Raw genomic sequence first — 12426 nt, forward strand, 5'->3', positions numbered from 1 at the left:
CATATTTTATAAATTTTAACTGATGGATATATCTCTTTTACCTTAATCTTTCCATCTAATAAGTTGGCAAAAAGCACCACTACCAACCACCTAGATGTTCCATAGTACTTTTTCTGAATAGTTGTTTAAAAACAATCCTGCATGATAACTTAGTCTTAGAAAATAAAGTCTAACTTGTGATTGTATTATGCTGACTTAAAAGCATCTGAACTTATAGATCAACTATAAAATGTGAGAAGTGTTAAATATTCTTTATTTAATATCATACATAAACCACACTAAAATGCCTTTCCATAAGGAAAGAACAGCATTTTAGATACATGGAATCCTAATTAAATTGGCATGGTCAACAAAAATATAAAGTAGACACTGCTTCCTTATCTTCAACCACTGCCTTTAATAGGCTAATGAACACAAATTGAAACAAATGTGAATCATGCTTGGTTCTGAGAGAGTGAAGAGATTTTCCCCATATTTAAACATATTCACATAATCAGTTCTATAAACCTAAATATAAAACCAGTTTTCAGATGTCATTCACCATTTTTGTGAAATACTGAACATTACTAATTAAGTCCAACCATAACTTTAAAAGGGGGAAACTGATAAAATTTACTGAAGTGAGAATATAACCAAAATATTAATTTAACCACAGGTCAGTTTTACTTAAATCAGGATTGTCCAACAAAAATAATTTTGTCAGTCATTCATGATCTGATTTCTGGTGTATCACATAAATTAAATTATGGTACACATAAAAAAACCAAGAGACATTTCTGTTTGGTAATAAATAAGGCAGTAGCTATTACTCATTAGTGGCTTTTTTGAAGTAAGCTATCAGGTCTACCCTTTCTCCCTTCTTCTTAATGCAGCGAAGATCATTTTTGTTCCAGGGATGTACTTTTTGGGATTCTCCAAATACTCCACCAGTGTATCCTCTCCCTAGGTGATGCCTCTGTTCTTGTTGGCATTTGTATAAGAGAACCCAGCAGCCTGACCTGTCTTCTGCCCAAACAGTCCATGGAGATTTGGTCTGGTCTTGTGCTTGCCTCCCTTTTCCACGGTGTGGCACTGGGCACACTTCTGCACAAAAATCTTCTTGCCTTTCTCAACATCACCCATTTTTAATTTGTTCTTTCGTCGCTAGCTCAAAGTTGGTTCAAAGGTAGTTCCCAATCAGAAGCTGGATGTCCCACTGTCTAGCCCAAGGACACGCAGGTCTACACCTATGTACCGGTGTCAGTGCACTCGCTCCATCTCCCCGCGGCCTAGACTCTAGGATTTTCTACAGACACATTTATGTTGTCTACAAATGAAGGCGAGTTTTTCTGTTTACCTTCCTATTCATATTTCTGTTTGTTTGTTTTGTTTTATTGCATGGAGTAGAAGCAGAAATGTAATGTTGAATAGAAGTGATGGTATTGATTATCTTTCCTTGCTCTCCTTCTCTAGAGAAATGTGTTCAATCTTTCATTGGTAAGCACAATGTTAGCTGTAGTTCTTCATAGATATCTTCCATCAGAATGAGAAATTCTTTTCTGATCCCAATTTTCTGAGAGCTGTTTTTTTTTTTAATTCAGGAATAGAATGTCTTCTTTATACTATTGACACAATTATATTAATATATGTTTTACATTAATTTATTTTAGAATGTTAAACCAACCATGAATTCCTGGTATGAATTAAATGTGGTCATGAAGTAGCATCCTTTTCTCATATTGCAGGATTAAATTTGTTAATGTTTTCATAGGATATTTGCATTAATATTCATGAGCAACATAGTGTTTTGCTTTTAATGTTTTTTTTCTGGTTTTGGAGCAAGGGTTATACTGGTCTCATAGGTGAGTTATATTATTCAAATTATATACTGTAAATTTGAAATTTTCACTATGTTTTTAATTCAAATTAAATCTAATGGATTTAGGAGTACTTGGATTTTCTATTTCACCTGGTATTCATTTCAATAATTTTTGTATTTCAAGGAATTCTCCATTTCATATAAATTGTCGAATTCATTGCATATATTTTCATAATATTCTTATTACTATTTTAATGTTCATAGGCTCTATAATAATTATTATTCATTTATTCCCAATATTGGCAATTTGTTTTGGGTTTTATTTTCAGTCTTGTTGGAGTTTTTCAATTTTATTATTCTTTCAAAGAACCGATTTTTTTATTTCATTGATTTTTTCTCTATCATCTGTCAGCTTCTTATTTTATTTCTGCTCTCTTTTTTATTAATTTTGGGTTTAATTTGCCTCTACTTTTTCAAGATTTTTAAGTTGGTAACTCAGACAATTATTTTTAAAGATGCCTTTTTCAAATACAAGCAGAGCTAAGCCAGGCACAGTGACACATGCCTGTCCCCAGACTTGGGGACTGGGAGATCAAGGCAAGAGAATCACAAATTAGAGGTTAGTTTGGGTAACTTAATGATACTTTGTCTCAAAAAATAAAAGAGGTGGGAATATAGCTCAATGGTAGAGTATCCCCAGGTTCAAAAAAAAAAAAAAGCATGAGCTACATATTTCTCTCAACACATTGCTATAACTACAACTGACAAACTTTGTTTTGAGTTTCTTATCATTCAGTTCAAAATATTGTTCTACTTTTTCTTTTTCACAGTTTTCCTGCCCCAATATATCTCTTCTCCTTTTGATATTGTCCTCTTTGTTTATTATTTTTGAGGTGCTGTTTATTATTTCTGCAAGTTTTTTCCGTTTTTCTTTTTGAACTTCAGTTTGGTATACATTCTATTGCCTCTTTTCAAGTTCACTGATTTTTTTCAACAGTGTCTAATTTGTGAATGCTATCCAATCAATACTCTGTTTTGGATAGTGTATTGTTTTAGCTCTGTAATTTCTACAAATCCTTTCTTATAGCTTCCCTTTCTTCATTATGATGTCTTTTGTTCCTTCAATATATTTATGTTTTCTTCAACTCCTTGAAAGTATTTATAAAGTTTTTATTTACTACTTCCATCATCCCTTTGGTTGCTGGGTCTGTTTCTATTAACTGATTTGCCTCTTGAATAAGAATGCCATCATCCTGGTTTTTTTTTCCATTTGTTTAGCAGTTTCATTAAATACTGGACATTGTGAATGTTACATTTTTGATGTTAAGAATTTTACTGACTTTCTTTAGTGGTGGGAGGCATTTAGTTACTTATAAGTCTACTTGATGTTTTTGAGGATTGCCTTTAAGCTTTGTTAGGATGGGTCTGGTATAGCCTTTGTGTTAAGGCCAGCTGAGTCCCTTTCTGGGGTCCCTACAAGTGTCCAGAGCATTCAGTGATGTCTCCTCATTTTGGTTGATTTGAACTCAAATGCCTCTTAACCCTTGTGAGCTCCACTAATTGTTCTGCTTGCTAGTAGTTCCACCAGTACTTTCCTGACCATTCTTTTTTCAATCAGGCTTATGGAATCTCACTCTGCATATGCATAGCTTACTATTGACCCTAGACTCAAAGAACCCCCTGTGTAGTATCCAGGCCTATTCTGTAGCTCCCTCCTCTGGTACTCTGCTCTGTAAATTTCAACCAGCTCAGGGACCCTGAACTTGAATCTCTCTCTCCTTGATTCAGCAAGACTGCTGTGCTCTTTCTGAGCCTGCTGTCCCTGTGCGGATCTAGAAAGTGTCTCAAAGCAAATGACTATGGGGCTCTCCTTATTTTAGTTTCTTCTCTCAGGTATCATAGTCATGTGTTACTTTCACCCAACATCTGAAAACAGTAACAAATGTATTTTGCTTAGATTTATGGTTATTTGTAATGAAAGATATAATTATTCCATTATAGCCCAAGAGTTTTTAGTTTTTAATCATAAATGTATTTTAAATTTTATTGAATGCATTATTTAACCTATTAAGATTATCTTGTGGCTTTTTTCAATTTGTTATGGTGGTGAATTACTTTAATAACTTTCATAATGATAAAATGTCCTCATATGCTTGAGATAAACCCAACATGATAATGAGAACTTTTTTAAAAAAAATACTAAATTTGTTTTGCCAATGTTTTGTTTAGAGTGTTTGTACCTTTTTTCAAGAACAAGATCAATTATGTACTTTCTCATATTGTCTTTGATTTTGGTAACCAGTGCCGCAGTCTGGCTGGACACACAATCACGAGCCACCACACAGCTTGTAGATTCAAACAGCAACTCTTTATTCCCGAACTCACACCAGCCGTCTACAATCACGTTCTGGGGAAATCCACGTTCTCTGCCCAAATCCACGTTCTCTGCCCAAATCCACCTCCACTGGGCTTCTATCTCTCAAAAAATACTCTGAATCCCGTGAGAACTCAAGGGGAACTCAGGCAGCAGGATATGCCCTATTCCCAGCAGGAATAATCTTAAACCTTAAACCTGGAACCTAAACTGGGAACGCCCTAAACACGATTATCTTAAACCGGGAACACCCTAATCCGCCTTGGTCCTTGAGCAAGGTCACCTACATTCAATGTCACTGCAATATGGGGTACGCTGGCAAGGAAATTGTCATACCTACTTGGCTAATGGCTCCAGCAAACCAGGATATGCTAATCTTTTAAAAGATACAGGGATATGTTTGTTTCTAATGATGCTGTAACAATTTACTGCAAACTTAGTGACTTGAAACAATATGAATTTATTATCTTGAAGTTCTGGAATGAATCTCACTGGCTACAATTAAGGTGCTACCAGGGCCACACTGCTCACTCCAGAGGCTATGGGAGAAAGTTGTTGATTTTGTTTATTTTGCCCTTCTGTCTTCTAGAGGCTGCCTGCATTCTTTGGCTCATGGTCCCTTCCAGCCAGAATAACATCACTCAGAGATTTCCAGTGGTCCCATCTTCTTCCTTCACTCTGACTGTCCTACCTTCCTCCCTCACTTATAAAGACACGTGTGATTACATTGAACCCAGGTCATGAACAATCTGTGTCCTTATCATAGACCAAACATATTTGTATCTTTCTACAATGTTAGAGTTTGTTGAATAACAATAAATTCACAGGCTACACCACTTTCATCAGTGGCAATTCACTGAATACTTGTGGGTCACTTGGTAGTGATAAGCTGGGCAATCACAAGTTCTTTTATTCCAGGATTAAATTCTCATAATACTCAAGTCACACATCATACTTCATATATATGAATGTGCATAAATATACCACAGAAATTCTAAGAAATGGTTAAATGGCTTCAGAGTTACAGGATGCTGAGTCAAGAGCATAGGCAGAAAGAGAGATGAATGCAAGCTCAAAGTCACTGTAGGTGTCAGAAAAGGATTTGAGTGAACCAGTTCAGCAGAGTTGTCAAAGTAGTTTCAGTTTCAATTTCAGAATGTCAGATTAGAGTGGGTCATGCATGTCATCACAGGCAGAAGAAACTGTGCTCTGTGAAGCCCAATAGGACAGGAAATCAAAGGTTCGTCATCACGACATTTTTCCTGGGCAAGGCTCTTAATGAGTGACCAACTGACCAGGTGAGGATACTTCTAGTGAAGGGATTGCTTCATTGAGTGCTCTAGTGTGTTCAATAATCTCATGGGCCTGTTTTTTCCTATTTGAGTTTGATACATTCATGCATCCATGTGCTTCTGATTAATTTGATAAGTCCACAAGTGGTCATTTTTATTAACATGATTAAATTATCAATTCATGCCTTATGGTTATACTAGGCAGATGGTGGTTGTCTACTTGTACAAACAAGGTATGGGATTGTTTTACTTCAGCACTTAAAGTCAAATGGAATAGTTTATGGCAAACTATTGGATTACAAAATGGAGTAACTCAGGTTTAGGCACAGCCAGAAAACTGCTGTTCTATACATCATGAAGTAAGTCAGATTAAAAAAGAAAGAAAGAAAGAAAGAAAGAAAGAAAGAAAGAAAGAAAGAAAGAAAGAAAGAAAGAAAGAAAGAAAGAAAGAAAGAAAGAAAGAAAGAAAGAAAGAAAGAAAGAAAGAAAGAAAGAAAGAAAGAAAGAAAGAAAGAAAGAAAGAAAGAAAGAAAGAAAGAAAGAAAGAAAGAAAGAAAGAAAGAAAGAAAGAAAGAAAGAAAGAAAGAAAGAAAGAAAGAAAGAAAGAAAGAAAGAAAGAAAGAAAGAAAGAAAGAAAGAAAGAAAGAAAGAAAGAAAGAAAGAAAGAAAGAAAGAAAGAAAGAAAGAAAGAAAGAAAGAAAGAAAGAAAGAAAGAAAGAAAGAAAGAAAGAAAGAAAGAAAGAAAGAAAGAAAGAAAGAAAGAAAGAAAGAAAGAAAGAAAGAAAGAAAGAAAGAAAGAAAGAAAGAAAGAAAGAAAGAAAGAAAGAAAGAAAGAAAGAAAGAAAGAAAGAAAGAAAGAAAGAAAGAAAGAAAGAAAGAAAGAAAGAAAGAAAGAAAGAAAGAAAGAAAGAAAGAAAGAAAGAAAGAAAGAAAGAAAGAAAGAAAGAAAGAAAGAAAGAAAGAAAGAAAGAAAGAAAGAAAGAAAGAAAGAAAGAAAGAAAGAAAGAAAGAAAGAAAGAAAGAAAGAAAGAAAGAAAGAAAGAAAGAAAGAAAGAAAGAAAGAAAGAAAGAAAGAAAGAAAGAAAGAAAGAAAGAAAGAAAGAAAGAAAGAAAGAAAGAAAGAAAGAAAGAAAGAAAGAAAGAAAGAAAGAAAGAAAGAAAGAAAAAGGTAAATATCTTTATAAGATAAAGTCACAGCCTAATCCACTCAGATAATCCAGGATAATTATCCAGGATAGCATCCCTATCTCCAGATCATATAATCACATCTGCAAAGTCCCTTTGCTAAAACAAATATTCACAGGGTCTACAGATTAGAACATGGATATCTTTGGGGAGCTATTATTCTACTATAACAAGAGGGGAAGATGTCCCCCAATTGGCTTCTTTTTTGGAAGATCTTACATATGGCTAGAATTAACAACTTCTTGAATATCTGATCAAAAATTGCCTATAAAATTATATGGGGCATTTTTGTAGGTAGATTATTTTTAATGTAGCAAAAGTATGTGTGAATGTGTATGTGTATATAAAATAACCATAGCAATATTGAGAATATAATTATTACTTTGCAGTATTTTTTACCATAGGATATATCTATATGCCTTATACTATCAAAATATTGTGCTTTAAATATCTTCAAATAATTCTAGTTGACCAAGTAGAGATATAGTTGATTTCTTTTGCATTTCAGGATTTCTTTTATCATTTTGATTCATTTTACCTTATCATTATGTAAAACATTCACATGATTCTGATATTAAAACTATAATAACAAGGTTTATTCAGAAAAGACTGATTTCCAGACCTGTTCACTAACCCTCTTTCCTGCCTCACCATGTGAGTATTCATGGGCCTTGGGTTTATTATTCCATTTTTAATTTTTCATATGAAGAAGAATGTGTGTATGCATGTTTGTGTATTAGTTCTTAATTATATTTCTATAAACATCAAAGAATATCTTGTTAACCTTTTGCATTGTTGCTATATGATAGATGAGAAATGCTAGTTGATATGCCTTTAATTGGCATTTTTAAAAATATTTTTTTTAAATATTTTTTTAGTTGTAAATGGACACAATATCTTTATTTATTTTTATGTGGTGCTGTGAGGATCGAACCCAGTGCCTCACATGTGCAAAGCAAGTGCTCTACCACTAAGTTACAATTAGCCCCAGCCCCTAATTTGCATTTTTTATATTGATAGGGGACAGATAGACATGAATGGTGGGAACATGAGATTAAGGGAATAATTCTACTAAATCGACCCACTGTGCTGACCCCCACATACTTTCTTTCTTTTTTTTTTAATTAGTTGTTAATGGACTTTTATTTTTATTTATTTGTATGTGGTGCTCAGAATCTAACTAAGTGCATCATGCCTGCTAGGCAAGTGTGCTACCACTGAGCCACAACCCCAGCGCCCCCACCCCACCCCCACAGACATTCACCTTTGAAAAACATGTACCTGCAGCTCTGTCTGACTTAAGTGGTCAGGATATGTCACGTTTCTCAGCAAACTACCTGTTGTCTGAAGCCTGAAATAATTCTGATAAAAGGGGAGATCTTTTGTGACCTTTACACAGACAAGATTCCAGAATTCAGGGAGATAAGGATAATACTCCCTAACCATAAAATCTGTAAGAACAAGTTCCAATTAAAACTGTCAGCATGGACCAAAGTGACCTAGATTGGTCATGGCAATGGGGACTCATAAGTCTGATGTCATCCTGCTATCAGTCAAGAGGTGGACCTGGGAAGGAAACTTCTGAAAGTTTCCTGGAACTTCTGGAAACTTCTCTGGAACCCAGTAAGTAATAAAACTGGAGTCCAGGAGAGGCATGCTATCCCTCTCTTCTCTGAGAGGACCCACTTTCTTCATTGAGAGTGTCCCCTTTCACTTTTTCTACCCCTTCAGTAAATCCATGTCTGTTACTGAGTGACTTGTCTGAAATTACCCTGACTTGATCACAAGAATTGAGGTTTGAAAGAGTGTGGAGGGGCGGATGGGCTGGGGATGTGGCTCAAGCAGTAGCACGCTCGCCTGGCATGCGTGCGGCCCTGGTTCGACCCTCAGCACCTCATACAAACAAAGATGTGTGTCCGCCGAAAACTAAAAAATAAATATTAAAAAAATTCTCTCTCTCTCTCTCTCTCTCAAAAAAGAAAGAAAGAAAAAGAAAGAGTGGGGGGGGTGTCTTTGTGTTGCCTCAGTTTCCCAGCCCTATAACAATATCATAAGCAGCGCTGAGCATCTTTCCCTGTGTTTAAGGGCATTTGCAGTTATTTTTGTGAACTATTTATCTAACATTAGATGAAAGTATATTTTCTATAGATCTATTGGTATATTTCCTTTGGTTTTAAATATTAGATATCAGCCAATTTTATGATATAGATAATTAATATTTCCCCAAATTTGACACTTGTCTTTGACTCTGATGTGATGTAAGTTTTAAATGTTTTTTGATTAATTATTTTATTTTTCTCTTCCAAGAGTATTTTTAATTTTTATCTATGGATATTAAAAATCTATTGATCTTTTCCCTTATTGACTGTGGTTTTCAAATCACATTTAGAAAAGGTTTTTTTCATCCCCAAGTTATTAAAACTATGCCTCTTGTTTAAAATTCAATCATCTCTTATTACAACACTTCTTATTTAAAATTCCATTTTTCTTCTCTGATTTTGGGTGTTGCCGCTATTACATACTGAATTCCCAATGTATTTGAATCTATCATTGAATTTTTCTACCTATTCATTCATGTGTCTATCTACTCATAAGTTGATACCACATAATTTTAAGTATGGATCATTACAACCTAATGTAATGTTGCACATTTATTATTTAGTAGTAATATTCCTCCCTACACCATTGCTTTTCTTTCTAACCTTTTTCGGGCTATTCTTTTTCATTCTTCCAAATGTATAATCAACTAGAAATTGAAAAAAAAAAAAGCTCCAGGAAAAATAATACTCATGGTATTGCTATTTTTATTTGAACTGTATTCAATTTATAAACTCATTGAAGAAAAATTTATATCTTAGGATGTTAAATCTTCCTATCTGAAATGTGGTGTGTTTTTCTATGTATATCTATGTTATTGTCTCTAAGAAATATTTTATGGTGTTACTTATGTATGGGTTTAGACATTTCTTGTTATCTAGGTTTATAGTTTACTTTGTTTTGTTGTTGTAAAATGGAGTCTCTCTCACATTTTATTCTCTAAGTGGTTATTATTTTTATATACCAATTTATGTATGTTGGTTTTATAATCTATTACTTTATATATTTTCTTACTACTGTAATGTTTTTTTCATTGAGTCCTCTGAGTTTTTAGAGAGATAACCATGCCATCAACAAATATAGTTTTATCCCAGTCTTCCCAATTTATGCCATTAATTGCTTTGCTTATCTAATTGTATCATTGTACCTGTTCTTTAATTTTATTATTTTCTTTCACCTATGAATACAGAGTTAAATTAGTTGTCCAATGAATTTCCAAATAAGGTTATAGATTTTGATTAAAAATATCCATCTTTATCCCCAATTATACTAGAGAATAGAGGCTTGTTCATATTAGTAGTATCCACACTTTCATTTCTTCTTTCTTTTTATATTAATAAAGTAATAAGTGCAAAAGTGATAAACTATTTCAGCAATACCATAGTCTCTACTAAATAGACAAGGAGGGTAAATGTAGCTAAAATGCTAGTATTGGACAGCAAATAGTATCCTCATGAGGTGGTACCTTATGTGATCTTGTTTGCAACGGTACAATCAAGTAGGAAAAGACTTAAAAAGAGTATTAAGAACAATGCAGGTAAGCGCAAGTGGTTCAAGAGTTAGACTTTCCCAAAGCTGAAGACTTGCTGCATCTTTTACACTTGAGAGATTTCCAGGACAGATATTCTTCTGTATTTCTGTAATCCAGATATAAATATTAATGCTTTAAAGGACATTTTCCTATTTTAAATATATAATGTTTTACAAGGGTACATACACATGCTTATACATTTGTCACACTCACAGAATGTATACCACCAAGAGTGAATCCTAATGTAAACAATGGATTTGGGGTGATAATGATGTGTCAATGTAGGCTCATCTGTTGTAACAAATGGATCACTGCTGTGAAGGATGTTGATCATGGGGGACGCTGTGGCTGTGAGGGGCAGGAGATAAATGGGGACTCTGTACTTCCTGTTCGTTTTGCTGTGAATGTAAAGTTACTCTAAAAACAAAGTCTACTAAATTAAATATATACACATATATACAAATATGTGTATATATGCAATCTATCATTTTCATTTAAATAATACTATATATCATAGTATCCTATTTTTTTATTTTTTCACTTAAGTTTTAAAATCTTTTATATTGAAATTGAATGCCCTTACAACAAAGTCCATGACTATTTCCTAATAAAAATCACAGAAGTAAAATAATTGTTCCAAAGAAATGAACATTTTAAAAGTCTTTTTGATACATATCATCATCTCTCATCAGAGTATAATAACTATTTGTTGATTGAATGAAAACTGGCATCTTTTTGTGAGGAGAGAGTGAGTAAAGTAAGTCAGGGCAGCTGGTTTTCACTGGTGTGGGCTCCTGATAATTGAAAGAAAGTGGAGGAGTGAAAATTCCTGATTTTTTTTCCCATCTATACTCTACCACCTATTGCTCCAAGAAGTGGGGCCCCTCTCCAATGAGAGAATCTCAAGTATTAGGCAGTTGTTGAAATGCTTGTGTTATATGTCATTTCTTCCTGAAGCCCACTGCTTTACAGGACTGGTCCTCTGACAGAGACTATATGAAGACAAAGGCAAGTCAAATTAGCAGGGTCTCAGTTATCTGCAAATCTGCACAGTGCAGGAGAAGGAGCTAGGTTTTAGCCAGGGTTGTGCCTAGCTGCTTGTCTCTGGCTCTTTCACTCTCTCTCAGTGATATCATCTGTTCCAATCATCTTGTAAGAACAAAATGAAAATATGTCCAGCACTCTGCACAATGTCACATGGTATAGCTTCACTAAATGCCCCATAAGATGGCTTAAATAAGCATGATGTTTTTTTTCATGGTAAACTATTGTAGTTTCCTACAAATAAAACCCCTACTTAGGAACATCCTGTCCACAGAAATGACAATAGCAGCCTTATCAATACCCTCCCCCATCTCTGCCATCAAATCTCTCATCTTTGCTTCTTTGGGAACCTCCTCCCTGGCCCAACCAGAGCTCCCATGGGACCCAGACACAACCACTCTTTGTACCTTCTGCCAGCTAGTGTTGCCAGAGTCCCCATCTCCCCCAGAACAGCCACAGTCCCAAGGCCTCTAAAAGTTACCAACTCTAGAAGCCCTTGACTCTGGCCTGGGCTGGGTGTCTGGGGCTTCCCAGTTAGAAGGTGGACCAATTTCCCACAGTACCCTATCTGCAAATGGTGTGGAGGGGAATCTCACTTTCTTGGAGTTATTTTGTGACAAATTGAGGTAGTAGGAAGAAATCTTGACTGGGAACTCAGGATAGTTGGTTTCTAGATCTCTTTCTGCCAATCCAGCTGTAGCCTGCAACCTAGTCTTTTCACTACTCTGTGCCTTAGTTTTTGGATATGTAAAAAGAAACTGGACTAAATAATTCCCTGGTTAAGCATTTACCATGTACCAGTCCCTATGTTATTTTTGTTATACTGGATGAGGGGGAAATAGTGGCACATGTACAGTCAGTCCCCACCCAGGGCTTTGTAGGGTTGCAGGAATACTAGTGCATCAAGCCCCCCCTAGTCCTTGCAGTGATCTGGCTAAGCTTCAATGAATAGATTTGGACTAGCCTGGGTGCTTTTTCTAGTGCTGTTTTGACTGGGAGAACAAGATTAGATTAAGATTAGATGTCTTAACATCTCAAAAAGATTTTTAAAATAAAATGCTTTTTAAAAAAAATCACACTAAATAGAACATGTGTATATAGTTGG

General features: G+C 34.7%; 1 pseudogene; it reads right to left on the reverse strand.

Moving 5' to 3' along the window:
* Positions 1-446: 446 nt before the first annotated feature.
* Positions 447-1141, reverse strand: LOC107138462 (annotated as a pseudogene).
* Between the last annotated feature and the right edge of the window lie 11285 nt (positions 1142-12426).

This window comes from Marmota marmota, unplaced genomic scaffold (genome assembly GCF_001458135.2).
Source record: "Marmota marmota marmota unplaced genomic scaffold, marMar, whole genome shotgun sequence".
NCBI lineage: Eukaryota > Metazoa > Chordata > Mammalia > Rodentia > Sciuridae > Marmota > Marmota marmota.